At 46.5% G+C, this 25540-nt stretch overlaps 7 non-coding genes and 23 pseudogenes across 7 annotated transcripts; all 30 read left to right on the top strand.

The window, feature by feature from the left end:
• Positions 1 to 15203: 15203 nt before the first annotated feature.
• On the top strand, positions 15204 to 15322 carry LOC136737975 (5S ribosomal RNA). The gene has a single exon (XR_010812542.1). It is a non-coding gene; the product is annotated as a 5S ribosomal RNA (ribosomal RNA).
• Positions 15323 to 15546: 224 nt separating this feature from the next.
• Positions 15547 to 15665, top strand: LOC136737888 (5S ribosomal RNA). Its single transcript, XR_010812508.1, has one exon. It is a non-coding gene; the product is annotated as a 5S ribosomal RNA (ribosomal RNA).
• Positions 15666 to 15875: 210 nt separating this feature from the next.
• On the top strand, positions 15876 to 15994 carry LOC136737887 (5S ribosomal RNA). Its single transcript, XR_010812507.1, has one exon. It is a non-coding gene; the product is annotated as a 5S ribosomal RNA (ribosomal RNA).
• A 212-nt stretch (positions 15995 to 16206) lies between these two features.
• Positions 16207 to 16325, top strand: LOC136737965 (uncharacterized; annotated as a pseudogene).
• A 215-nt stretch (positions 16326 to 16540) lies between these two features.
• LOC136738238 (uncharacterized) lies at positions 16541 to 16659 on the top strand (annotated as a pseudogene).
• Positions 16660 to 16879: 220 nt separating this feature from the next.
• Positions 16880 to 16997, top strand: LOC136738050 (uncharacterized; annotated as a pseudogene).
• Positions 16998 to 17541: 544 nt separating this feature from the next.
• LOC136738056 (uncharacterized) lies at positions 17542 to 17660 on the top strand (annotated as a pseudogene).
• Positions 17661 to 17888: 228 nt separating this feature from the next.
• On the top strand, positions 17889 to 18007 carry LOC136738291 (5S ribosomal RNA). Its single transcript, XR_010812593.1, has one exon. It is a non-coding gene; the product is annotated as a 5S ribosomal RNA (ribosomal RNA).
• Positions 18008 to 18226: 219 nt separating this feature from the next.
• LOC136738087 (uncharacterized) lies at positions 18227 to 18345 on the top strand (annotated as a pseudogene).
• A 216-nt stretch (positions 18346 to 18561) lies between these two features.
• LOC136738128 (uncharacterized) lies at positions 18562 to 18679 on the top strand (annotated as a pseudogene).
• Positions 18680 to 18887: 208 nt separating this feature from the next.
• Positions 18888 to 19006, top strand: LOC136737929 (uncharacterized; annotated as a pseudogene).
• A 210-nt stretch (positions 19007 to 19216) lies between these two features.
• On the top strand, positions 19217 to 19335 carry LOC136738134 (uncharacterized; annotated as a pseudogene).
• A 217-nt stretch (positions 19336 to 19552) lies between these two features.
• LOC136737977 (uncharacterized) lies at positions 19553 to 19671 on the top strand (annotated as a pseudogene).
• A 210-nt stretch (positions 19672 to 19881) lies between these two features.
• LOC136737992 (5S ribosomal RNA) lies at positions 19882 to 20000 on the top strand. The gene has a single exon (XR_010812544.1). It is a non-coding gene; the product is annotated as a 5S ribosomal RNA (ribosomal RNA).
• Positions 20001 to 20215: 215 nt separating this feature from the next.
• Positions 20216 to 20334, top strand: LOC136738201 (uncharacterized; annotated as a pseudogene).
• A 215-nt stretch (positions 20335 to 20549) lies between these two features.
• On the top strand, positions 20550 to 20668 carry LOC136738195 (uncharacterized; annotated as a pseudogene).
• Positions 20669 to 20885: 217 nt separating this feature from the next.
• Positions 20886 to 21004, top strand: LOC136738178 (uncharacterized; annotated as a pseudogene).
• Positions 21005 to 21227: 223 nt separating this feature from the next.
• Positions 21228 to 21346, top strand: LOC136737937 (uncharacterized; annotated as a pseudogene).
• Positions 21347 to 21556: 210 nt separating this feature from the next.
• Positions 21557 to 21675, top strand: LOC136738168 (uncharacterized; annotated as a pseudogene).
• Positions 21676 to 21884: 209 nt separating this feature from the next.
• Positions 21885 to 22003, top strand: LOC136737994 (uncharacterized; annotated as a pseudogene).
• A 215-nt stretch (positions 22004 to 22218) lies between these two features.
• Positions 22219 to 22337, top strand: LOC136738199 (uncharacterized; annotated as a pseudogene).
• Positions 22338 to 22562: 225 nt separating this feature from the next.
• LOC136737943 (uncharacterized) lies at positions 22563 to 22681 on the top strand (annotated as a pseudogene).
• Positions 22682 to 22890: 209 nt separating this feature from the next.
• On the top strand, positions 22891 to 23009 carry LOC136737902 (5S ribosomal RNA). Its single transcript, XR_010812521.1, has one exon. It is a non-coding gene; the product is annotated as a 5S ribosomal RNA (ribosomal RNA).
• A 211-nt stretch (positions 23010 to 23220) lies between these two features.
• On the top strand, positions 23221 to 23339 carry LOC136738189 (uncharacterized; annotated as a pseudogene).
• A 210-nt stretch (positions 23340 to 23549) lies between these two features.
• LOC136737886 (5S ribosomal RNA) lies at positions 23550 to 23668 on the top strand. Its single transcript, XR_010812506.1, has one exon. It is a non-coding gene; the product is annotated as a 5S ribosomal RNA (ribosomal RNA).
• Positions 23669 to 23884: 216 nt separating this feature from the next.
• On the top strand, positions 23885 to 24003 carry LOC136738167 (uncharacterized; annotated as a pseudogene).
• A 209-nt stretch (positions 24004 to 24212) lies between these two features.
• Positions 24213 to 24331, top strand: LOC136737993 (uncharacterized; annotated as a pseudogene).
• A 215-nt stretch (positions 24332 to 24546) lies between these two features.
• On the top strand, positions 24547 to 24665 carry LOC136738261 (uncharacterized; annotated as a pseudogene).
• A 221-nt stretch (positions 24666 to 24886) lies between these two features.
• Positions 24887 to 25005, top strand: LOC136737935 (uncharacterized; annotated as a pseudogene).
• A 221-nt stretch (positions 25006 to 25226) lies between these two features.
• LOC136738237 (uncharacterized) lies at positions 25227 to 25345 on the top strand (annotated as a pseudogene).
• Positions 25346 to 25540: the final 195 nt, after the last annotated feature.

The following is a 25540-nucleotide window of genomic DNA, read 5'->3' as shown; positions in this document are numbered from 1 at the left end:
TCTTTAGTCCCTGAACTCCGCAAACTTCAGCTCCAGCACTGATAGGCATTCCTTTAGTGTTTTAATGTTGCTGGAGAGTTTTGGGGAGACAGGGGGGCAGTCTGTGGGAGATGGGGCACTGTCTGGCTCCGTGTGGCTGGGGGCAGACTGCAGGGTGGCCGGCTATGGCTCGTGTTTCTCTACCTCAGTCTGCTGCTTTGAGGTGTGGAAGCCGAGAGATAATTGGTCCAGGCTGCTCTCGCTGTCCTGCACCATGATGGTCCCGTTGTGGTATACATTAAAAGTGAGCATCACACTGTCTGTGTCTTTCTCTACCAGCACTGAGATCTGCCTGCCTCTGCTAATGCCCCTCTTGTTGTTATTGGGGTATGTCTGGCACAGGGTTTTGTGAAAGGCGGTGGGGTACTGAGTGTAGAACAGTAGATTGTTCTTGACCCTGTTTTCTCCTTTACCGGTGTAGTCTAGGATGAGGGTCTCAGGAGATGCTCTCATCACAGCTTGTTTGTAGTCCTTATAGCCTGTGCAGAGCGAATGTCTTCAGGGTATCGGATTTCAAAAGGCAGCTCTGCAGTCAGACTGCTGTTCGATAGATTTGTATCAGTCTCAGTGGCAGTTGGGCTCTCTCCTACTGTCACTCTATTCAAATTGGAGCTCTGCATTTTCATTGGCTGAGTCAACTACTGAGAATGCTTATTTATTTTATTAATACATATTTTTTTGTTTAATTATTTGTCTCTATAGGTGAAAGGTCTTACCTCCAATTCTTGTCTTCAGCTTTTCTTTTCTGACTTTTCTTCCTGAACTGTCTCTCTGCTTTCTTCTTTTTGTGTTTCTCTTAAAATTATTATTTTTTGAATACTTTTTCTTCTGAATTTCTATTCCATGTCTTCTGTGTATGTTTATAGTGCTATATATTCATTTGTAAATGACAAATTAAATCCGCTTATGTATAAAAACAAATGTTTTTTAGGAGCTCATATTCCTCTCTCTCTCTCTCTCTCTCTCTCTCTCTTTCTCTCTCTCCCTCTCAATTCAATTCATTTGTATTGTCAAAGCAATTGGACATACATACATATACATACATACATACATACATACATACATACATCTACACGGAAAATAAATAATAGAATTATGAATCACAATAAGATGTAATGAAGTACAGAAAATGAAAATGTAAAAAAATGTGATCTTTAATACATACAAATAAAGAAAATAGGTTTACTATTTCCAGATTCCTTTTTTGAAATACAATGACATGCATAACAAACAAGTATTTACATTATATTTACAGCCGGTGCTCGTGTGTCACTGTGTCCCTCAGGCTGTGGTAGGCGCTGACATATTGGGCAGCCAGGGTGGCTGTGTGTCCCTCCCCCAGGAGGACTGGCGTTTTTCTTTTTTCTCAGTTTTGTCACAGGTTGGGTGGGCATCCATTATGTTGTTACAGAATTTGTCCCTTATTTTGGGCTAAAGCTTTCCGTGGAGGGGAACGTGGATCAGTTTGTACCATTTTTGGGAGAATCTGCCTTGTTGGGGCGGAGCTGTGACCAGGTGAACAGCAGATCGGGCATAGGTGGGCATGTGGGCAGAGGAGTTGGAAGGCCGGTCAAGCAAATAAGCTTGCTAAGGTACGCAGCAGCAGCAAGCATCCCCCACATCCAGCCAGCCAGCCAGTCTGCAACGGCAAGCAACGGAATGTACGTGCTCTGTGATGTCATAGCAGTCAGCTGAGAGAGGCTCGTGATGTCATCGCTGAGCTGGCTGGCTGGCTGGCTCTGTGTGTGTGTGTGTATGTCTGTGTGTGTGTGTGTGTGTCTGTTTGTCTGTTTTTCAGTCTGTCTGTCTCTCTCTCTCTCTCTCTCTCTCTCCATCTCAATTCAATTCATTTGTATTGTCAAAGCAATTGGACATACATACATGCATACATGCTAGAAAGTCATTACTATGTTATCTTAAAGGCTAACTAAGCAGAACATATATCATTATAGAACAGAGTCCATAGGTCTACACATGGTTTTAGGGAACAGGCACGTAGGTCATACCGTTTGACATTGTTTCCAAGGTTCTCATCGTAAATAACAAACAGAAATCAAACTAGCTTCTGGCCTGACCTTCTAGCTTGACTCTATCTTTCCGCCTTATATACTTGGTGAATAATTGAGGAAGTAGCACCAAGTGACCACATTAGGCTGCCTGAGGGTTTCTGGGGAGTGTAGTTGTCTAGGGTCAGTTTTCTTCCCTAGAGTGCAGACCTTGCAGCAGACCTGGCCTGACATGTCTGCCATGTATGACCCTGCCCCTTGGTTTGTCCCACATCCTCCCCCCCAGCTGCGACCCCATAGGTCGAGCGACAGCCGCAAAAAAGCATGCACCCGGGACAGCCCATCAACATTCCCCATGGCCTTCCCTGGCCTGTGCTGCAGGGTGAAATGAAAATGTTGGAGACTCAAAAACCACCTCATCACACGGGCATTCCTGTCTTTCGAACGATGCATCCAAGTGAGGGGGGCATGGTCAGTGATCAGGGTGAAGTGCCTGCCCAACAAATAGTATCGAAGACTGTCCAAAGCCCACTTCACTGCCAAACATTCTTCTTCAACTACCAAATAATTTATTTCATTGGATTCCAACTTTCTGCTAAGGAACAACACCGGGTGTTCGTGATCACCCATTCTTTGGGACAAAACCACTCCGATCCCCACCTCAGAGGCGTCCGTCCGGACTATAAATTCTTTCTGAAAGTCAGGTACCATTAAAACGGGGTTGCGGCAGAGCGCCTCCTGTAGGCTCCGGAAAGCCCGGTTTGCTGTATCACCCCATCTAACCATATTGGGTTCTGTAGCCTTAGTCATATCAGTCAGAGGGGCCGCTAAGGTAGCATAGTTGGGAATAAACCTCCGGTAATACCCAGTTAACCCTAAAAATGCCCTAACCTGCTTTTTATTGACAGGCCTAGGCCAAGAGTTTATGGCTTCAACCTTGGATATTTGGGGTTTCACCATACCCCTCCCTACTGTATAGCCCAAGTATTTGGCCTCTTCCAACCCCAAATTGCATTTGGTTGGATTAGCCATCAGGCCTGCTGCATGTATTGAATCCAATACCGCTTGGAGCTGAGACAAATGTGATTCCCAATCTGGACTGTGAATGACCACATCATCTAAATATGCTGCCGCATACGTCCTGTGTGGTCTAAGTATGTGGTCCATCAACCTTTGAAAGGTGGCAGGAGCACCATGCAGGCCAAAGGGCATCACTGTGTAGTGAAACAGACCATCTGGGGTTGCAAAGGCTGTTTTTTCTTTGGCACCCGGGGTCAAGGGAATCTGCCAGTAGCCCTTGGCTAAGTCAATAGTTGAAATATAGCGAGCATTCCCAATATTCTCTAACAATTCATCTACTCGGGGCATTGGGTATGCATCAAACTTTGAAATTTCATTAACCTTTCTAAAATCATTACAGAATCTCCAGGAGCCATCAGGTTTGGAAACCATGACTATAGGGCTGGACCACTCACTGTGGGATTCTTCAATAACCCCTGCCTCCAGCATTTCCTTAACCTCATTTCTAATAGTGTTCCTGCGAGCTTCTGGTACCCTGTAAGGCCTCATATTTACCTTCTTTCCTGGGAGAGACACAATGTTGTGAGAGACTAAATGGGTACGCCCCGGTATGCCTGAGAAAACTTCCCTATTATGTATTATCAAGTCGTTCACCTCCTTCAACTGGTCAGGTGACAAGGCAGCTGCAATATTCACCTTCGGTGTCCCTAGTGGCTGAGGGGGGTAAGTCAACATCAACACTTCCCTGTCCTTCCAGGCTTTTATTAAGTTGACATGATATATTTGTTCTGGGGGTCGGCGGCCGGGTTGCTGAACCTTATAGTTCACTTCCCGTATTCGCTCTATAATCTCATAAGGTCCAATCCACGTAGCCAGAAATTTACATTCTACAGTGGGAACCAACACCAACACCCTATCACCAGGCTGGAACACCCTCAGTGTAGCCTGACGATTATAGGCGAATTGTTGGTGTTCCTGTGCCTGCCTTAGGTGCTCTCTCACAATGGGAGTGGCTATTCTCTCTTGCATAGCATTGATGTGCTCGACTACACTCCGGAAAGGAGTGGACTCGTGTTCCCACGTTTCACGGGCTATGTCTAATATCCCCCTGGGGTGCCTCCCATATAACAGTTCAAAAGGCGAAAAGCCCAGGGAAGCCTGTGGGACTTCCCTAATGGCAGACATCAAGTAGGGCAGCATGAATTCCCAATTTTTCCCATCCTTATCGATTACCTTTCTTAGCATGGACTTCAGGGTCCTATTAAATCTCTCAACCAACCCATCTGTTTGTGGGTGGTAGACTGATGTTCTCAACTGCTTAACCTGCAACAATTTACACAGATCGGTCATAACCTTAGACATAAAGGGTGTGCCCTGATCTGTTAATATCTCCCTCGGTATCCCCACCCTACTACACATCAACATTAGCTCTTTTGCAATACCTTTTGAAGCCATGGTCCGCAGTGGAATGGCTTCTGGGTACCTGGTGGCATAATCCAAAATAACCAGTATATACTGATGCCCTCTGGCTGATTTCGGGAGAGGTCCCACCACATCCATAGCTATCCTAGCAAAGGGGGTCTCTATGATGGGCAAAGGGACCAGTGGGCTTCTGAAGGCTGGTTTAGGAGCATGTAGTTGACATTCAGGACATGAGCTACAATGTTCTGTCACGTCTGCATGTACGCCTGGCCAGTAAAACCTCCTCAGGAGTCTATCCTTGGTTTTGTCCATCCCCAGATGTCCCCCCAGGATATGCCCATGTGCCAGATTGAGAACTGTTCGTCTGAATGGGGTGGGAACTAGCAATTGCTCCACAATGTCCACCCCTATCTTATTTACACGGTACAATAGGTCATTTTTTACCATAAAATAAGGATAAGCTGTTGGCGGGTCTGCAGTAGTCATAGGGGTCCCATTTACTACCTTCACATTTTCTTTAGCATAGTGTAGAGTGAGATCTCGCACCTGTGCACTGCCAAAATCAGTGGGGAGTCCCTCTAACACTAACACTTCTACATTGTCAGCTTCAGGGGTCTCTATGAATGGATTCTCACCCACCCTGCTAGTGCTGGGTTCCTCACCCTCCATAGGGTCATCTACGTCACTACATTCCACCCCTATGTTTTCAGTTTAATTTTCCCCAACCAAAACCTTCACTGTCGACTCAACTGGAACCAGGTCTACTTTTAGCTCTAGTTGTGGGATCGAGGCAACTTCTGGCTTACAGTTTTCAGTGTGCATTTCCAATTTACTATGTTTTCTATCTAGTTTTCCAAAATTAGGAAAATATCGTCCCAGTATCACATCATATGGCATGTTGGGTACCACACCGACTTCGTAATCTAGTTTCCCGGCCTCTGTCTGTATGTTTACAAGGGCTGTGGGATAGGGGCGTGTGTCACCATGTGTGCATGTGATACTGAGCTCCTGATGTCTATCCAGCTTGTTGGTCGCTACTAATTTTTCTGTGACCAGTGTAACCATACTGCCAGAGTCGAGTAGAGCAGCCACTTCTTTCTCATCGACTATCACTGTACACATGTGTTTTGGATTAGGTACTCCGCCTATGAAAACATCCGTCCCAACAGGGCAGGCATAAAATACCGGTTTCTCTTTCCCCATATCACACACATTACATTGCATTGGTTCCTCTCTACCTGGGCAGTGGGCCGCAATATGTCCTACTTTGTCACAATTGTAGCAGACAATTGGTTGTGATGGTGACCCCCTATAACCCTTAGTCTCGGCTTTAGGCCCCACCTTTGCCCCCCCCAGTCTTGCTCTTTTCTTCCAACCCAGCGCGTCATGTTTCCCAGAGTACTTTGGAACCATCTTACCCGGTCCGCTGGTTCGTCATGGCCTGGGGAACGAGTTTTTAACCTCCGGTACATGCTCTGCTGCTCCGGCTGTATAGAACCGCTCTACAATGGCCACCAAGGTGTCAGCGGACAGCACCTCATTCTGGCCAACCCAGCGTCGAACGTCCTTGGGCAAACAGCGTTGGTAGTTGTCAAGGACTATGGCCTCCACCACCTCGGCTGATGAATGGACCTCTGGCTGTAGCCATTTCCTGGCCAGATGGATCAGATCAAACATCTGCGTTCGGATTGGTTGTCCTGGTTGGTAGGCCCACTGCTGAAACCGATGTGCCCTCACTGCGGTGGTCACGCCCAATCGGGTCATTATCTCCGCTTTCAATTTATCATAGACCTGGGCGTCCTTCAGCTCCAGATCAAAGTACGCTTTCTGTGCATCCCCTGCCAGATAAGGTGCCACAAGCCCTGCCCAGGAATCTTTTGGCCATCTCTCTCTCTGCTGTCCTCTCAAAGGTCATAAGGAAGGCCTCAACATCGTCCTGTTTTGTCATTTTCTGCAGAAAGTGATTGGTGCGGGGAGTGGAATGGGTTGCAGCCCCCTGTGGCCCAATCCTGGTTGCAAGTGCTTCAACACTCTCTTTCAGCTCTTTAGTCACCTTTTCCTGCTCTTCTCTAAACATTTTATTTGTATCATGCTGGACCTGCAGTGCTTCCTGATGCATCCGCATAGCATCCTGGTGAGCCACCTGCTGCACCCTGGTCGCTTCCTGTTGGGCTATTACAGCCTGTAGTTTTTTTTTATTTGGATAAAAAAATTCACTTAGCCAGTCTGGGTTTCATGAGGTGCTGCCCGCATTCTACACCAAATGTGACAAAACGCCTTGGCTGTACACATGTGCGGGTCTTCTCTGTGATCTTCTTAGGAGTAAAAACCAGTAATGACCCAGGGAGGAGGTTGCAAATACAGGGCTGTGCCTGTATGTTTACTTCAAACAAAACAAATCTGAAAACAAAACCTAACTCACACTGGAGTTGTAACTAATCTTACATAATCATTCTATTTTAAACAAAGTCTGGAATAAATAAGTCTTGGCTTTCTCCTTATGAGCTACCTCTGTTTTCCAGATAACTCACCCTATTGTCTCTCACTTCTCTCTCTCTCAGGCCCGCCTTATATACCTGGTGAATAATTGAGGAAGTAACACCAAGTGACCACATTAGGTGCTAGAATGGCTGCCTGAGGGTTTCTGGGGAGTGTAGTTGCCTAGGGTCGGTATTCTACCCTAGAGTACACACCTTGCAGCAGACCTGGCCTGACATATCTGCCATGTATGACCCTGCCCCTTGGTTTGTCACAATACATACATACATACATATACACGGAAAATAAATAATAGAATTATGAATCACAATAAGATGTAATGAAGTACAGAAAAAGAAAATGTAATAAAATGTGATCTTTAATACATACAAATAAAGAAAATAGGTATACCATTTCCAGATTCCTTTTTTGAAATACAATGACATGCATTACAAACGAGTATTTACATTATATTTACAGCCGGTGCTCGTGTGTCACTGTGTCCCTCAGGCTGTGGTTGGCGCTGACATATTGGGCAGAATGTGTCCCTTATTTTGGGCTAAAGCTTTCTGTGGAGGGGAACGTGGGTGAGTTTGTACCATTCTTGGGGGGCTCTGCCTTGTTGGGGCGGAGCTGTGATCCAGGTGAACAGCAGATCGGGCATAGGTGGGCATGTGGGCAGAGGAGTAGGAAGGCCGGTCAAGCAAATAAGCTTGCTAAGGTACGCAGCAGCAGCAAGCAGCCCCCCCATCCAGCCAGCCAGCCAGTCTGGCTGGCAGTGACTGAGTGGTTGACAGACGGCAAGCAACGGAATGTACGTGCTCTGTGATGTCATAGCAGTCAGCTGAGAGAGGCTCGTGATGTCATGGCTGAGCTGGCTGGCTGTCTGGCTGGCTGGCTCTGTGTGTGTGTGTGTGTGTGTGTGTGTGTGTGTGTGTGCGTGTGTCTGTCTGTCTGTCTGTCAATTCATTTCAATTCAATTCAAAGGTGCTTTATTGGCATGATCTATCACAATATTGCCAAAGCAGATACAAATGTTCTATCAATCAAGACAAAACATTGCAATACAAGATTCAGTGGAACAAATATAGTACACATTGAAATAAAATTAAGTAGGATATAAACCATATTTGTTGTTTGTATCAAAATTTGTGTCATGACATCAGAAAAATCACTGTTTTTATTTTGTTTTGCAAATGGAGTGCCACAGGCTGGTGTCTACACACTGTCTCGCAGGCTGTGGCAGGTGGATACATATTGCGCTGCTAAGAAGGCAGTGCGCTCCTCCTCTCCCAGCAGGACGGGGAGTTTGCAGCAATCGGGGATCATGCTGAACTCAGGGATATGCATTTTTAATATTTTAAAGTATGTCTCCCTGATTTTTGTGTATTTAGGGCAGGACAGCAGGAAATGCGCCTGTGTTTCGACCTCCCCTAGGTCACACTGGCTGCACAGCCGCTCTTCTCTGGCAACCCAGAATTTTCTGTAGCGGCCTTTTTCAATGGCGAGGCTGTGGTCACTGAGCCTGTATTTAGTTAGATTTTGTCTCTCTTTTATATTTTGGATTTTTAAGTATTCAGCCAATGTAATGTTTCTATTCAGGGCCTGGTAGCATTCCAATTTGTTTTGTAATTCTAATTCGTGTCTCTAATCTTTTGTGTATTTGCTTTTCAGGTACATGTCAATTTTCCCAATTGTTGTTGTTTTGGTCATTGTGTGTTCGGGCTCTGTGAGCCTCAGAGCCGTGGGGGCGTTTCTGTGTACGTGTAAGATGTTTTTATTAAATTCTAGGTGGAATATTTCCATGGGGCTTTTGTCCCAATTGTTGTTATTGAGGTTCATGAGGGGACCCCACACTTCGCTCCCATATAGCAGGATTGGTTGGATGATGGAGTTTAATATTTTAATCCAAATACTTATTGGTATTGTTGTTTTCCCAAATTGTGTCTTTATGGCATAAAATGCCCGGCGTGCCTTGTCTTTTAATGCGTTTATAGCCAGGCTGAAGCTCCCTGACGCACTGATGGTCAGGCCAAGGTAGTTGTATCTGGTGCAGTGCTCTAATCCAGTGCTGCCCAGAGTGGGGCTTTTTTCTGGAAAACCATAACTCTGGTCTTGTCCAGATTGACTGCCAGGGCCCATTTCTGACAGTACTGCTCTAGCAGCGCCAGGTTCTGCTGAAGCCCCTGCTCTGTGGGCGACAGCAGCACCAGGTCGTCTGCATAGAGCAGGAACTTGATCTCTGTGTCATGGAGAGTTAGGCTGCGGGCGTCAGACTGCTCCAACACTGTGGCCAACTCGATGATGTAGATGTTGAACAGTGTTGGACTCAGACTGCAGCCCTGTCTCACTCCCCGCCCCTGAGTGAAGAACTCTGTTCTTGAGTTGCCAATTTGAACTCCGCATTTGTTTTCAGAATACATTGATTTAATGATGTCATAAACTTTACCCCCTACACCACTCTGTAGAAGTTTATAAAATAATCCCTTGTGCCAGATTGAGTCAAATGCCTTTCTAAAGTCTACAAAACAGGCAAATATTTTTCCTTTATTGTTTTGGGTATATTTATTTATGAGGGTGTGTAGAGTGTAAATATGATCGGTTGTGCGGTGTTTTGGTAGGAAGCCAATCTGACTCTTATTCAGGACACTGTGCTTGGTAAGGAAGGCCAGTATCTGGGCGTTCATGATACTGCAGAACACCTTCCCCAGGTTACTGCTCACACAGCTGCCCCAGTAGTTATTGGGGTCTAATTTGTCTCCACTTTTAAAAATCGGGGTGATCAATCCTTGATTCCCGACCTCAGGGAAACACCCGGCTCTCAGCACCAGGTTAAAGAGTTTGAGCAGAGCCTCCTGCAGCTGCGGGCTGCTGTGCTTCAGCATCTCAGGGCTGATGCTGTCGGGGCCGCTGGCTTTCCTGGGTTTGAAGATTTTGAGTTGATGTTTTAGTTCCTGTATTGTAAATGGGTTATCTAAGGGATTTTGGTTATTCTTAATGATTTCTTCCAATTTATTTAGGTTTTTTAATATTTTAACCTGTTCTGGCTTTGGATTGTTTTCAACATTTTGGTAAAATTTTTCAAAGTGTGTTTTCCAGATTTCTCCATTTTGAATTGGTATTTCATTTTTTGTTTTTGGGGTATTTATTCTGCCCATATAGTGGTCTTTTTTCTTACTGAGGAGTTGCTTGTAGTGCCGCAGGGCCTGGCAGTAGCTGAGGCGAGCCTCCTGGTTGTCGGGCTCTCTGTGTTTAGTGTTGGAGAGATGTCTCAGGTGTTTCCTAGAAGTTTCACACTCCTGGTCACACCACTGTCCTTTTTTTCTTTTAGACGATTTCATATTTTGGTTTTTAATTGTTTTAATGTTTGATTTTAAAGCCAGTCTCTCAAATATTTCATTCAGTGTTTTGGTGGCTGAGTTTATTCCGTTTTGGTTTATTTGATAGTGTGAGGATTGATATCTGTCTAACATGTTTTCAATCTCATCACTATTCAGGGCTCTTGTGTAGTTCTCTGTGCTGGGCTCTGACCATCTCTAACTGGGTGGCAGGGAGACCAGTTTTGTGGGAAGTTTGGCTCTGACTTGTGGCTGCGCTGATCTTTTTAGGTAAAGTGTTATTTGGCTGAGGTCTGATAGTGGAGATTGTTGTCTGACTACAAACGCATTGTTGGCTTGTGGGTCCAGGTCAGTTATGGCGTAGTCCACCACACTGCTGCCCAGAGCCGAGCAGTATGTGAATCTCCCCAGAGAGTACCCCCTGGTCCTGCCATTGATGATATATAGACCCAGGCTTTTACATAGGCGCACTACCTGCTTCCTGCTCTTGTTTACCACGCTGTCGTGGCTGTGTCAGTGTGGAGGTGTGTGTGTGGCACAGCGGGGAGTCTCCGAACAGGTGTGTGTTCCCCTCTGTATTGATGTAGTCCATCTCTCTGCCAGTCCTGGCATTGAGATCGCCACACAGCAGTACAGAGCCCAGGGTCTGGAAGTGGCAGATTTCGTTTTGAAGCTCATGAAAGCCTTCCTCATTATAGTAGGGGGAGTCTGCGGGTGGCATATAAATTGCACATAGGTATATATCTGTGTTATTTTGTAGGGTGTCTTTTCTGATTTTCATCCACAGGTGTGTGTCTCCTCTCTGTACTGGGCATAGGGCTGCTCGGAGCTCCTCCCTGTACCACACGATAATCCCCCACGAGGCCCTGCCACACCTGACTTTGGGTTTTTTATAGGAGGGCACAATCAGCTCCCTGTATCCATTGTATCCATCCAGTGTATAGACATATCTGCACAGCACCAAGTCTCTACAAGAATGAAAACATCTGAACTATTTACAGTGTTGATCAGTTCAGGGCCTGTGCTCTTCATTCCAAAAGTTGAGGAGTGTAAACCCTGCATATTCCAACTGCTTATTTTAAAGGACATGTTAATATATTTTATTATACTTGTCTCTTCTACATAAGAAAGTTTAATTTGTGGTCTACAACTGATATTATATTACTATTAATAATTATATATGGATATACATAATAATCACTCAAAGATTTTATCTTTGCATCAAAATATCAGAATAATTAAATCACATTTTTTCTTACTCTCCATCTCCACAACCATATATATGTGTGTTGAGGCTCAGTTAACTCAGCAGTGTGGTACAGATGACACTGAGGAGTTGCCTTATCTGGGCCAGCTGGGCAGCATCGGGCCTCCAGGCTCTGGAAGCCGCTGCTGCGTGGCTGTGTGGCTGTGCTGGTCCCCGGCTGTCCGCTCTGCTGTGCTGGATGGGCCCTCTGGGGATGGGGGGGTGGGGAATGGGGCCGCGGGGTCTCAGGGGCTGGGGCTGGGGTGGAGCCGGTGGCTGGGGATGTGGCCGGGGGCTGGGGGGTTTGCTCCTGGTCTCGAGGTGGGGGTGTGTGGGGTTTCGGCCCAGGGTTGTGTCCTTGAGGACCTTTGAGATGATCCTCACACCCGTCTTGTTGAGGTGGACGTGGTCATACAGGTGATGTGGCTGGATGTCTCAGTGGTGTGCCAGGTGGACGTTGGGGAGGAGGGCACATCTTCGGGACACTTCTGCGTTGATGGCCTGGATGATGTGCAGGGGCACGTCTGTGCGGGGCAGCAGTGTGGAGATGGAAATTTTGGCAGTTGGGAATTCCTCTGTGGCTTTCGTTGCTACCTGTCTCAGGGCTGAGGCCACATCGCCCCTGCGGGCACTCAGGTCGTTAGTGCCGGTGTGGATGAGGATGTGTTTGACTTGGCAAAGCCTCCTCTTGGAGAGCAGCTCCAGGGCTCTCTGTGCTGTGGAGCACCAAAGCTTTTTCACTTTTCGGCCAGGGAAGAGTCGCCTCTCAACCAGGAACTTCCCATTGGATTCGCTCAGAATGACCACCTCTGCGTTGACCTGCTACTCCGGGTTTGCGTCGGGAGTGGTGGGGGCAGCGGGTGTGTTTTGGGGGAGTGGCGTTTCAGGGGGTTGTGTATTAGTGGCAGGTCTGGTGATAGTGGGTGTGTCAGGAGTGGTGGGGAGTGTGGGTGGATCAGTGGGTGCGTCAGGGGTTGGAGGTGTTGTGGGGTCAGTGCAGTGCAGTCTCTGTGCTCCAGTGATGTGTAGCTCCTCTCTTAGCTCCTCCAGCTGGCTCTGCAGGCTCCTTAGCTGGCTGTGCTGGGGTGTCCTGGTCAGCTCCTCCCTCGCTCTGCGCAGCTCCGTCCTCAGGGTTTGGCTCTGCTCCTCCAGGTCTCTCACTGCTGCTCTCAGCTCATGGATCTCAGCCTTGTGCTGCATCTTTAGTCTGTGCATCTCATCCCGGAGCTGATCGCACAAGGAGGTCTGGGCCAGGGTGCTCAAGGTCTGCTCCCTGAACTCCGCAAACTCCAGCTCCAGCACTGATAGGCATTCCTTTAGTGTTTTAATGTTGCTGGAGAGTTTTGGGGAGACAGGGGGGCAGTCTGTGGGAGATGGGGCACTGTCTGGCTCCGTGTGGCTGGGGGCAGACTGCAGGGTGGCCGGCTCTGGCTCTTGTTTCTCTACCTCAGTCTGCTGCTTTGAGGTGTGGAAGCCGAGAGCTAATTGGTCCAGGCTGCTCTCGCTGCCCTGCACCATGATGGTCCCGTTGTGGTATACATTAAAAGTGAGCATCACACTGTCTGTGTCTTTCTCTACCAGCACTGAGATCTGCCTGCCTCTGCTAATGCCCCTCTTGTTGTTATTGGGGTATGTCTGGCACAGGGTTTTGTGAAAGGCGGTGTAGAACAGTAGATTGTTCTTGACCCTGTTTTCTCCTTTACCGGTGTAGTCTAGGATGAGGGTCTCAGGAGATGCTCTCATCACAGCTTGTTTGTAGTCCTTCTTAGCCTGTGCAGAGCGAATGTCTTCATGGTATCGGATTTCAAAAGGCAGCTCTGCAGTCAGACTGCTGTTCGATAGATTTCTATCAGTCTCAGTGGCAGTTGGGCTCTCTCCTACTGTCACTCTATTCAAATCGGAGCTCTGCATTTTCATTGGCTGAGTCAACTACTGAGAATGCTTATTTATTTTATTAATACATATTTTTTTGTTTAATTATTTGACTCTTACCTCCAATTCTTGTCTTCAGCTTTTCTTTTCTGACTTTTCTTCCTGAACTGTCTCTCTGCTTTCTTCTTTTTGTGTTTCTCTTAAAATTATTATTTTTTGAATACTTTTTCTTCTGAATTTCTATTCCATGTCTTCTGTGTATGTTTATAGTGCTATATATTCATTTGTAAATGACAAATTAAATCCGCTTATGTATAAAAACAAATGTTTTTTAGGAGCTCATATTCCTCCCTCTCTCTCTCTCTCTCTCTCTCTCTCTCTCTCTCTCTCAATTAATTTCATTTGTATTGTCAAAGCAATTGGACATACATACACATACATACATATACGCTCACCTAAAGGATTATTAGGAACACCTGTTCAATTTCTCATTAATGCAATTATCTAATCAACCAATCACATGGCAGTTGCTTCAATGCATTTAGGGGTGTGGTCCTGGTCAAGACAATCTCCTGAACTCCAAACTGAATGTCTGAATGGGAATGAAAGGTGATTTAAGCAATTTTGAGCGTGGCATGGTTGTTGGTGCCAGACGGGCCGGTCTGAGTATTTCACAATCTGCTCAGTTACTGGGATTTTCACGCACAACCATTTCTAGGGTTTACAAAGAATGGTGTGAAAAGGGAAAAACATCCAGTATGCGGCAGTCCTGTGGGCGAAAATGCCTTGTTGATGCTAGAGCTCAGAGGAGAATGGGCCGACTCGATTCAAGCTGATAGAAGAGCAACTTTGACTGAAATAACCACTCGCTACAACCGAGGTATGCAGCAAAGCATTTGTGATGCCACAACACGTACAACCTTGAGGCGGATGGGCTACAACAGCAGAAGACCCCACTGGGTACCACTCATCTCCACTACAAATAGGAAAAAGAGGTGAGACATTCAGATGGTAGAGTCAGAATTTGGCGTAAACAGAATGAGAACATGGATCCATCATGTCTTGTTACCACTGTGCAGGCTGGTGGTGGTGGTGTAATGGTGTGGGGGATGTCTTCTTGGCACACTTTAGGCCCCTTAGTGCCAATTGGGCATCGTTTAAATGCTACGGCCTACCTGAGCATTGTTTCTGACCACGTCCATCCCTTTTTGACCACCATGTACCCATCCTCTGATGGCTACTTCCAGCAGGATAATGCACCATGTCACAAAGGTGGAATCATTTCAAATTGGTTTCTTGAACATGAAAATGAGTTCACTGTACTAAACTGGCCCCCACAGTCACCAGATCTCAACCCAATAGAGCATCTTTGGGATGTGGTGGAACGGGAGCTTCGTGCCCTGGATGTGCATCCCACAAATCTCCATCAACTGCAAGATGCTATCCTATCAATATGGGCCAACATTTCTAAAGAATGCTTTCAGCACCTTGTTGAATCAATGCCACGTAGAATTAAAGCAGTTCTGAAGGCGAAAGGGGGTAAAACACAGTATTAGTATGGTGTTCCTAATAATCCTTTAGGTGAGTTCATCGTAGCTCTTAATACTCTCTTTCTGTCTGGAGGAGATATAATTGAAGTATTGTACACGTACCCGGCTACTTTCAACACCCATTGCTGCACTGATATTTTTCCCTCCATTTTTCTTTATCCATTTTTTTTTTGCTGGAAGTTCCGTCAATACCCGTCAGCCTTTAAGAGACATCATGCAGCCAGGGCTCTTGGCTTGCGGCCACACCGTCCTGAACGCGCCCGATCTCGTCTGATCTCGGAAGCTAAACGGGGCAGGGCCTGGTCAGTACTTTGATGGGAGACCTCCTAGAAATACCAGGTGCTGCAAGCTTTTTCGTCTCCTGGGTAACTTCATCATAGCTCTTAGTACTCTCTTTCAGTCTGGAGGAGATATTATTGAAGAATTCTACACGTACCCGGCTACTTTCAACACCCTTTGCTGCACTGATATTTTTCCCTCCATTTTTCTTTTTTCTTTTTTCTTTTTTATTTTTTGCTGGAAGTACCGTCAATACCCGCCAACCTTTAAGAGACATCATGCAGCCAGGCCTCTCGGCTTGTGGCCACACTGTCCTGAATGCGCCCGATCTCGTCTGATCTCGGAAGCTAAACGGGGCAGGGCCTGGTCAGTACTTTGATGGGAGACCTCCTAGAAATACCAGGTGCTGCAAGCTTTATTGTCTCCTGGGTAACTTCATCGTAGCTCTTAATACTCTCTTTCTGTCTGAAGGAGATATAATTGAAGTATTGTACACGTACCCAGCTACTGTCAACACCCTTTGCTGCACTGATATTATTCCATCCATTTTTTTTTTTTTTTTTTTGCTGGAAGTACCGTCAATACCCGCCAACCTTTAAGAGACATCATGCAGCCAGGCCTCTCGGCTTGTGGCCACACTGTCCTGAATGCGCCCGATCTCGTCTGATCTCGGAAGCTAAACGGGGCAGGGCCTGGTCAGTACTTTGATGGGAGACCTCCTAGAAATACCAGGTGCTGCAAGCTTTTTACGTCTCCTGGGTAACTTCATCGTAGCTCTTAATACTCTCTTTCAGTCTGCAGGAGATATAATTGAAGAATTGTACATGTACCCGGCTACTTTCAACACCCTTTGCTGCACTGATATTTTTCCATCCATTTTTCTTTTTTTATTTTTTGCTGGAAGTTCCGTCAATACCCGCCAACCTTTAAGAGACATCATGCAGCCAGACATCTCGGCTTGCGGCCACACCGTCCTGAACGCGCCCGATCTCGTCAGATCTCGGAAGCTAAACGGGGCAGGACCTGGTCAGTACTTGAATGTGAGACCTCCTGGAAATACCTGGTGCTGCAAGCTATTACGTCTCCTGGGTAACTTTATCGTAGCTCTTAATACTCTCTATCTGTCTGGAGGAGACATAATTGAAGGATTGTACACGTACCCGGCTACCTTCAACACGCTTTGCTGCACTGATATTTTTCCCTCCATTTTTCTTTTTTCTTTTGTTTTTTGCTGGAAGTTCCATCAATACCCTCCAGCCTTTAAGAGACATCATGCAGCCAGGCCTCTTGGCTTGAGGCCACACCGTCCTGAAGACGCAAGATCTCGTCAGATCTCGGAAGAAAAACTGGGCAGGGCCTGGTCAGAAATTGGATGGGTGACCTCCTGGAAATACCAGGTGCTGCAAGCCTTTTACATCTCCTGGGTAACTTCAGCGTAGCTCTTAATACTCTCATTCAGTCTGGAGGAGACATAATTGAAGTATTGTACACGTACCCGGCTACTTTCAACAGCCTTTGCTGCACTGATATTTTTCCCTCCATTTTCCATTTTTTTTTTTTTTTTTTTTTGCTGGAAGTTCCGTCAATACCCGCCAGCCTTTAAGAGACATCATGCAGCCAGGCCTCTTGGCTTGCGGCCACACCGTCCTGAACGCGCCCGATCTCGTCAGATCTCGGAAGCTAATGGGGCAGGGCCTGGTCAGTACTTGGATGGGTGAGCTCCTGAAAATACCAGGTGCTGCAAGCTTTTTACGTCTCCTGGGTAACTTCATCATAGCTCTTAATACTCTCTTTCAGTCTGTAGGAGATATTATTGAAGAATTGTACACGTACCCGGCTACTTTCAAAACCCTTTGCTGCACTGATATTTTTCCCTCCATTTTTCTTTATTCTTTTTTTTTTTGCTGGAAGTTCCGTCAATACCCGCCAGCCTTAAAGAGACATCATGCAGCCGGGCCTCTCGGCTTTCGGCCACACCGTCCTAAACGCGCATGATATCGTCAGATCTCGGAAGCTAAACGGGGCAGGACCTGGTCAGTACTTGAATGTGAGACCTCCTGGAAATACCAGGTGCTGCAAGCTTTTACGTCTCCTGGGTAACTTCATCGTAGCTCTTAATACTCTCTTTCAGTCTGCAGGAGATATAATTGAAGAATTGTACACGTACCCGGCTACTTTCAACACCCTTTGCTGCACTGGTATATTTCCCTCTATTTTTCTTTTTTTTTTTTGCTGGCAGTTCCGTCAATACCCGCCAGCCTTTAAGAGACATCATGCAGCCAGGCATCTCGGTTTGCGGCCACACCATCCTGAACGCGCCCGATCTCGTCAGATCTCGGAAGCTAAACGGGGCAGGACCTGGTCAGTACTTAAATGTGAGACCTCCTGGAAATACCAGGTGCTGCCAGCTTTTTACGTCTCCTGGGGAACTTCACCGTAGCTCTTAATACTCTCTTTCTGTCTCCAGGAGATATAATTGAAGAATTGTACACGTACCCGGCTACTTTCAACACCTTTTCCTGCACTGATATTTTTCCATCCATTTTTCTTTTTTTTTTTTTTTTTTTTTTGTTTTTTTGCTGGAAGTTCCGTCAATACCCGCCAACCTTTAAGAGACATCATGCAGCCAGGCCTTTTGACTTGTGGCCACACCGTCCTGAATGCGCCCGATCTCGTCAGATCTCGGAAGCTAAACGGGGCAGGGCCTGGTCAGTACTTGGATGGGAGACCTCCTAGAAATACCAGGTGCTGCAAGCTTTTTACGTCTCCTGGGTAACTTCATCGTAGCTCTTAATACTCTCTTTCTGTCTCCAGGAGATATAATTGAAGAATTGTACACGTACCCGGCTACTTTCAACACCTTTTCCTGCACTGATATTTTTCCCTACATTTTTCTTTTTTTTTTTTTTTTTTTTTGCTGGAAATTCCGTCAATACCCGCTAGCCTTTAAGAGACATCATGCAGCCAGACATCTCGGCTTGCGGCCACACCGTCCTGAACGCGCCCGATCTTGTCAGATCTCGGAAGCTAAACGGGGCAGGACCTGGTCAGTACTTAAATGTGAGACCTCCTGGAAATACCAGGTGCTGCCAGCTTTTTATGTCTCCTGGGGAACTTCACCGTAGCTCTTAATACTCTCTTTCTGTCTGGAGAAGATATAATTGAAGAATTGTACACGTACCCGGCTACTTTCAACAGCCTTTGCTGCACTGATATTTTTCCTTCAATTTTTTTTTTTTTTTTTTTTTCTTTGCTGGAAGTTCCGTCAATACCCACCAGCCTAAAGAGACATCATGCAGCCGGCCCTCTTGGCTTTCGGCCACACCGTCCTGAACGCGCACGATCTCGTCAGATCTCTGAAGCTAAACGGGCAGGGCCTGGTCAGTACTTGGATGGGTGACCTCCTGGAAATACCTGGTGCTGCAAGCTTTTTACGTCTCCTGGGTAACTTCATCGTAGCTCTTAATACTCTCTTTCTGTCTGCAGGAGATATAATTGAAGAATTGTACACGTACCCGGCTACTTTCAACACCCTTTCTGCACTGGTATTTCTCCCTCCATTTCTCTTTTTTTTTTTTCTGGATGTTCCGTCAAAACCCGCCAACCATTAAGAGACATCATGCAGCCCGGCCTCTTGGCTTGCAGCCACACCGTCCTGAACGCCCCCGATCTCATCAGATCTTGGAATTTAAACGGGGCAGGGCCTGGTCAGTACTTGGATGGGTGACCTCCTGGAAATGCCAGGTGCTGCAAGCTTTTTACGTCTCCTGGGTAACTTCATCGTAGCTCTTAATACTCTCTTTCTGTCTGCAGGAGATATAATTGAAGAATTGTACACGTACCCGGCTACTTTCAACACCCTTTGCTGCACTGGTATTTCTCCCTCCATTTCTCTTTTTTTTTTTTGCTGGAAGTTCCGTCAATACCCGCCAGCCATTAAGAGACATCATGCAGCCAGGCCTCTCGGCTTGAGGCCACACCGTCCTGAACGCGCCCGATCTCGTCAGATCTCGGAATTTAAACGGGGCAGGGCCTGGTCAGTACTTTTATGGGTGACCTTCTGGAAATACGAGGTGCTGCAAACTTTTTACATCTCCTGGGTAACTTCATCGTAGCTCTTAATTCTCTCTTTCTGTCTGGAGGAGATATAATTGAAGAATTGTACACGTACCCGGCTACTTTCAACAGCCTTTGCTGCACTGATATTTTTCCCTCCTTTTTTTTTTTTTTTTTTTTTTTTTTGCTGGAAGTTCCGTCAATACCCGCCAGCCTTTAAGAGACATCATGCAGCCAGGCCTCTTGGCTTGCGGCCATATTGTCCTGAACGCGCCTGATCTCGTTAGATCTCGGAAGCTAAACGGGGCAGGGCCTGATCAGTAATTGGATGGGAGACCTCCAGGAAATACCTGGTGCTGCAAGCTTTTTACGTCTCCTGGGAAACTTCATCGTAGCTCTTAATACTCTCTATCTGTCTGGAGGTGTTATAATTGAGGAATTGTACACGTACCCGGCTACTTTCATCAGCCTTTGCTGCACTGGTATTTTTCCCTCTATTTTTTTTTTTTTTTTTTGCTGGCAGTTCCGTCAATACCCGCCAGCCTTTAAGAGACATCATGCAGCCAGGCGTCTTGGCTTGCGGCCACACCATCCTGAACGCGCCCGATCTCGTCAGATCTCGGAAGCTAAACGGGGCAGGGCCTGGTCAGTACTTGGATGGGAGACCTCCTGGAAATACCAGGTGCTGCAAGCTTTTTACGTCTGCTGGGTAAGTTTATCGTAGCTCTTAATACTCTCTTTCTGTCTGGAGGAGATATAATTGAAGTAATGTACACGTACCCGGCTACTTTCAACACCCATTGCTGCACTGATATTTTTCCCTCCATTTTTCTTTTTTTTTTTTTTTTTGCTGGAAGTTCCGTCAATACCTGCCAACCATTAAGACACATCATGCAGCCAGGCCTCTCGGCTTGCGGCCACACCGCCCTTAACACCCCCAATCTCGTCAGACCTCGGAAGCTGAACGGGGCAGGGCCTGTTCAGTACTTGCATGGGAGACCTGCTGGAAATAAAAGGTGCTGCAAGCATCTTACGTCTCCTGAGTAACTTCACCGTAGCTCTTAATACTCTCTTTCTGTCTGGAAGAGATATAATTGAAGAATTGTACACGTACCCGGCTACTTTCAACACCCTTTGCTGCACTGATATTTTTCCCTCCATTTTTCTTTTTTCATTTTTTTTTGCTGGAAGTTCCGTCAATACCCGCCAGCCTTTAAGAGACATCATGCAGCCAGGCATCTTGGCTTGCGGCCACACCATCCTGAACTCGCCCGATCTCGTCAGATCTTGGAAGCTAAACGGGGCAGGACCTGGTCGGTACATGAATGTGAGACCTCCTAGAAATACCTGGTGCTGCAAGCTTTTACGTCTCCTGGGTAACTTTATCGTAGCTCTTAATACTCTCTATCTGTCTGGAGGAGATATAATTGAAGTATTGTACACGTACCCGGCTACTTTCAAAACCCTTTGCTGCACTGATATTTTTCCCTCCATTTTTCTATTTTTTTTTTTTTTTTTTGCTGGAAATTCCGTCAATACCCGCCAGTCTTTAAGAGACATCATGCAGCCAGGCATCTCGGCTTGCGGCCACACCATCCTGAACGCGCCCGATCTCATCAGATCTCGGAAGCTAAACGCGGCAGGACCTGGTCAGTACATGAAAGTGAGACCTCCTGGAAATACCTAGTGCTGCAAGCTTTTACGTCTCCTGGGTAACTTTATCGTAGCTCTTAATACTCTTTCTCTGTCTGGAGGAGATATAATTGAAGTATTGTACACGTATCCAGCTACTGTCAACACCCTTTGCTGCACTGATATTTTTCCATCCATTTTTCTTTTTTCTTTTTTATTTTTTTTTTTTGCTGGAAGTTCCGTCAATACCCGCCAACCTTTAAGAGACATCATGCAGCCAGGCCTTTCGGCTTGTGGCCACACCGTCCTGAATGCGCCCGATCTCGTCAGATCTCGGAAGCTAAACGGGGCAGGGCCTTGTCAGTACTTGGATGGGAGACCTCCTAGAAATACCAGGTGCTGCAAGCTTTTTACGTCTCCTGGGTAACTTCATCATAGCTCTTAATACTCTCTTTCTGTCTCCAGGAGATATAATTGAAGAATTGTACACGTACCCGGCTACTTTCAACACCCTTTGCTGCACTGGTATATTTCCCTCTATTTTTCTTTTTTTTTTTTGCTGGCAGTTCCGTCAATACCCGCCAGCCTTTAAGAGACGTCATGCAGCCAGGCCTCTTGGCTTGTAGTCACACTGTCCTGAACGCGCCCGATCATATCAGATTTCGGAAGCTAAATGGGGCATGGCCTGGTCAGTACTTGGATGTGTGACCTCCTGGAAATACCAGGTGCTGCAAGCTTTTTACGTCTCCTGGGTAACTTCATCGTAGCTCTTAATACTCTCTTTCTGTCTCCAGGAGATATAATTGAAGAATTGTACACGTACCCGGCTACTTTCAACACCCTTTGCTGCACTGGTATATTTCCCTCTATTTTTCTTTTTTTTTTTGCTGGCAGTTCCGTCAATACCCGCCAGCCTTCAAGAGACATCATGCAGCCAGGCATCTCGGCTTGCGGCCACACCGTCCTGAACGCGCCCGATCTCGTCAGATCTCGGAAGATAAACGGGGCAGGACCTGGTCAGTACTTGAATGTGAGACCTCCTGGAAATACCTGGTGCTGCAAGCTTTTACGTCTCCTGGGTAACTTTATCGTAGCTCGTAATACTCTCTATCTGTCTGGAGGAGATATAATTGAAGAATTGTACACGTACCCGGCTACCTTCAACACGCTTTGCTGCACTGATATTTGTCCCTCCATTTTTCTTTTTTCTTTTGTTTTTTGCTGGAAGTTCCATCAATACCCTCCAGCCTTTAAGAGACATCATGCAGCCAGGCCTCTTGGCTTGAGGCCACACCGTCCTGAAGACGCAAGATCTCGTCAGATCTCGGAAGCTAAACGGGGGAGGACCTGGTCAGTACTTGGATGGGAGACCTCCTAGAAATACCAGGTGCTGTAAGCTTTTTACGTCTCCTGGGTAACTTCATCGTAGCTCTTAATACTCTCTCTCTGTCTGGAGGAGATATAATTGAAGTATTGTACACGTATCCAGCTACTGTCAACACCCTTTGCTGCACTGATATTTTTCCATCCATTTTTCTTTATTCTTTTTTTCTTTTTTTTTATTGCTGGAAGTTCCATCAATACCCGCCAACCTTTAAGAGACATCATGCAGCCAGGCCTTTCGGATTGTGGCCACACCGTCCTGAATGCGCCCGATCTCCTCAGATCTCGGAAGCTAAACGGGGCAGGGCCTGGTCAGTACTTGGATGGGAGACCTCCTTGAAATACCAGGTGCTGCAAGCTTTTTACGTCTCCTGGGTAACTTCATCGTAGCTCTTAATACTCTTTTTCTGTCTCCAGGAGATATAATTGAAGAATTGTACACGTACCCGGCTACTTTCAACACCCTTTGCTGCACTGGTATATTTCCCTCTATTTTTTTTTTTTTTTCTGCTGGCAGTTCCGTCAATACCCGCCAGCCTTTAAGAGACATCATGCAGCCAGGCATCTTGGCTTGCGGCCACACCATCCTGAACGCGCCCGATCTCGTCAGATCTCGGAAGCTAAACGGGGCAGGGCCTGGTCAGTACTTGGATGGGAGACCTCCTAGAAATACCAGTTGCTGCAAGCTTTTTACGTCTCCAGGGTAACTTCATCGTAGCTCTTAATACTCTCTTTCTGTCTCCAGGAGATATAATTGAAGAATTGTACACGTACCCGGCTACTTTCAACACCCTTTGCTGCACTGGTATATTTCCCTCTATTTTTCTTTTTTTTTTTTTGCTGGCAGTTCCGTCAATACCCGCCAGCCTTTAAGAGACATCATGCAGCCAGGCATCTTGGCTTGCGGCCACACCATCCTGAACGCGGCCGATCTCGTCAGATCTCGGAAGCTAAACGGGGCAGGACCTGGTCAGTACATGAAAGTGAGACCTCCTGGAAATACCAGGTGCTGCCAGCTTTTTACGTCTCCTGGGGAACTTCATCGTAGCTCTTAATACTCTCTTTCTGTCTGGAGAAGATATAATTGAAGAATTGTACATGTACCCGGCTACTTTCAACACCCTTTGCTGCTATGGTATTTTTCCCTCTATTTTTCTTTTTTTTTTTCGCTGGCATTTCCGTCAATACCCGCCAGCCTTTAAGAGACATCATGCAGCCAGGCATCTCGGCTTGCGGCCACACCATCCTGAACGCGCCCGATCTCGTCAGATCTCGGAAGCTAAACGGGGCAGGGCCTGGTCAGTACTTGGATGGGAGACCTCCTAGAATTACCAGGTGCTGCAAGCTTTTTACGTCTCCTGGGTGACTTCATCGTAGCTCTTAATACTCTCTTTCTGTCTCCAGGAGATATAATTGAAGAATTGTACACGTACCCGGCTACTTTCAACACCCTTTCCTGCACTGATATTTTTCTCTCCATTTTTCTTTTTATTTTATTTTTTTGCTGGAAGTTCCGTCAATATCCGCCAGCCTTTAAGAGACATCATGCAGCCAGGCCTCTTGGCTTGTAGTCACACTGTCCTGAACGCGCCCGATCATATCAGATTTCGGAAGCTAAATGGGGCATGGCCTGGTCAGTACTTGGATGTGTGACCTCCTGGAAATACCAGGTGCTGCAAGCTTTTTACGTCTCCTGGGTAACTTCATCGTAGCTCTTAATACTCTCTTTCTGTCTCCAGGAGATATAATTGAAGAATTGTACACGTACCCGGCTACTTTCAACACCCTTTGCTGCACTGGTATATTTCCCTCTATTTTTCTTTTTTTTTTTGCTGGCAGTTCCGTCAATACCCGCCAGCCTTTAAGAGACATCATGCAGCCAGGCATCTCGGCTTGCGGCCACACCGTCCTGAACGCGCCCGATCTCGTCAGATCTCGGAAGATAAACGGGGCAGGACCTGGTCAGTACTTGAATGTGAGACCTCCTGGAAATACCTGGTGCTGCAAGCTTTTACGTCTCCTGGGTAACTTTATCGTAGCTCGTAATACTCTCTATCTGTCTGGAGGAGATATAATTGAAGAATTGTACACGTACCCGGCTACCTTCAACACGCTTTGCTGCACTGATATTTGTCCCTCCATTTTTCTTTTTTCTTTTGTTTTTTGCTGGAAGTTCCATCAATACCCTCCAGCCTTTAAGAGACATCATGCAGCCAGGCCTCTTGGCTTGAGGCCACACCGTCCTGAAGACGCAAGATCTCGTCAGATCTCGGAAGAAAAACTGGGCAGGGCCTGGTCAGTAATTGGATGGGTGACCTCCTGGAAATACCAGGTGCTGAATGCTTTTTACATCTCCTGGGTAACTTCATCGTAGCTCTTAATACTCTCATTCAGTCTGGAGGAGATATAATTGAAGAATTGTACATGTACCCGGCTACTTTCAACACCCTGTCCTGCACTGATATTTTTCCCTCCATTTTTCTATTTATTTATTTTTTATTTTTTGCTGGAAGTTCCGTCAATACCCGCCAGCCTTTAAGAGACATCATGCAGCCCGGCCTCTTGGCTTGCGGCCACACCGTCCTGAACACGTCCGATCTCATCAGATCTCGGAAGCTAAACGGGGCAGGGCCTCGTCAGTACTTGGATGGGAGACCTCCTGGAAATACCTGGTGCTGCAAGCCTTTTACGTCTCCTGGGAAACTTCATCGTAGCTCTTAATACTCTCTATCTGTCTGGAGGAGATATAATTGAAGTATTGTACACGTACCCGGCTACTTTCAACAGCCTTTGCTGCACTGATATTCTTCCCTCCATTTTCCATTTTTTTTTTTTTTTTTTTTTTGCTGGAAGTTCCGTCAATACCCGCCAACCTTTAAGAGACATCATGCAGCCAGGCCTCTTGGCTTGAGGCCACACCGTCCTGAAGACGCAAGATCTCGTCAGATCTCGGAAGAAAAACTGGGCAGGGCCTGGTCAGTAATTGGATGGGTGACCTCCTGGAAATACCAGGTGCTGAAAGCTTTTTACATCTCCTGGGTAACATCAGCGTAGCTCTTAATACTCTCATTCAGTCTGGAGGAGATATAATTGAAGAATTGTACATGTACCCGGCTACTTTCAACACCCTGTCCTGCACTGATATTTTTCCCTCCATTTTTCTATTTATTTATTTTTTATTTTTTGCTGGAAGTTCCGTCAATACCCGCCAGCCTTTAA

The sequence above is a fragment of the Amia ocellicauda genome, unplaced genomic scaffold (genome assembly GCF_036373705.1).
Source record: "Amia ocellicauda isolate fAmiCal2 unplaced genomic scaffold, fAmiCal2.hap1 HAP1_SCAFFOLD_55, whole genome shotgun sequence".
Lineage (NCBI taxonomy): Eukaryota > Metazoa > Chordata > Actinopteri > Amiiformes > Amiidae > Amia > Amia ocellicauda.
The sequence above is the reverse complement of the archived record's forward strand: the minus strand, read 5'-3'. Positions and strand labels throughout refer to the sequence as shown.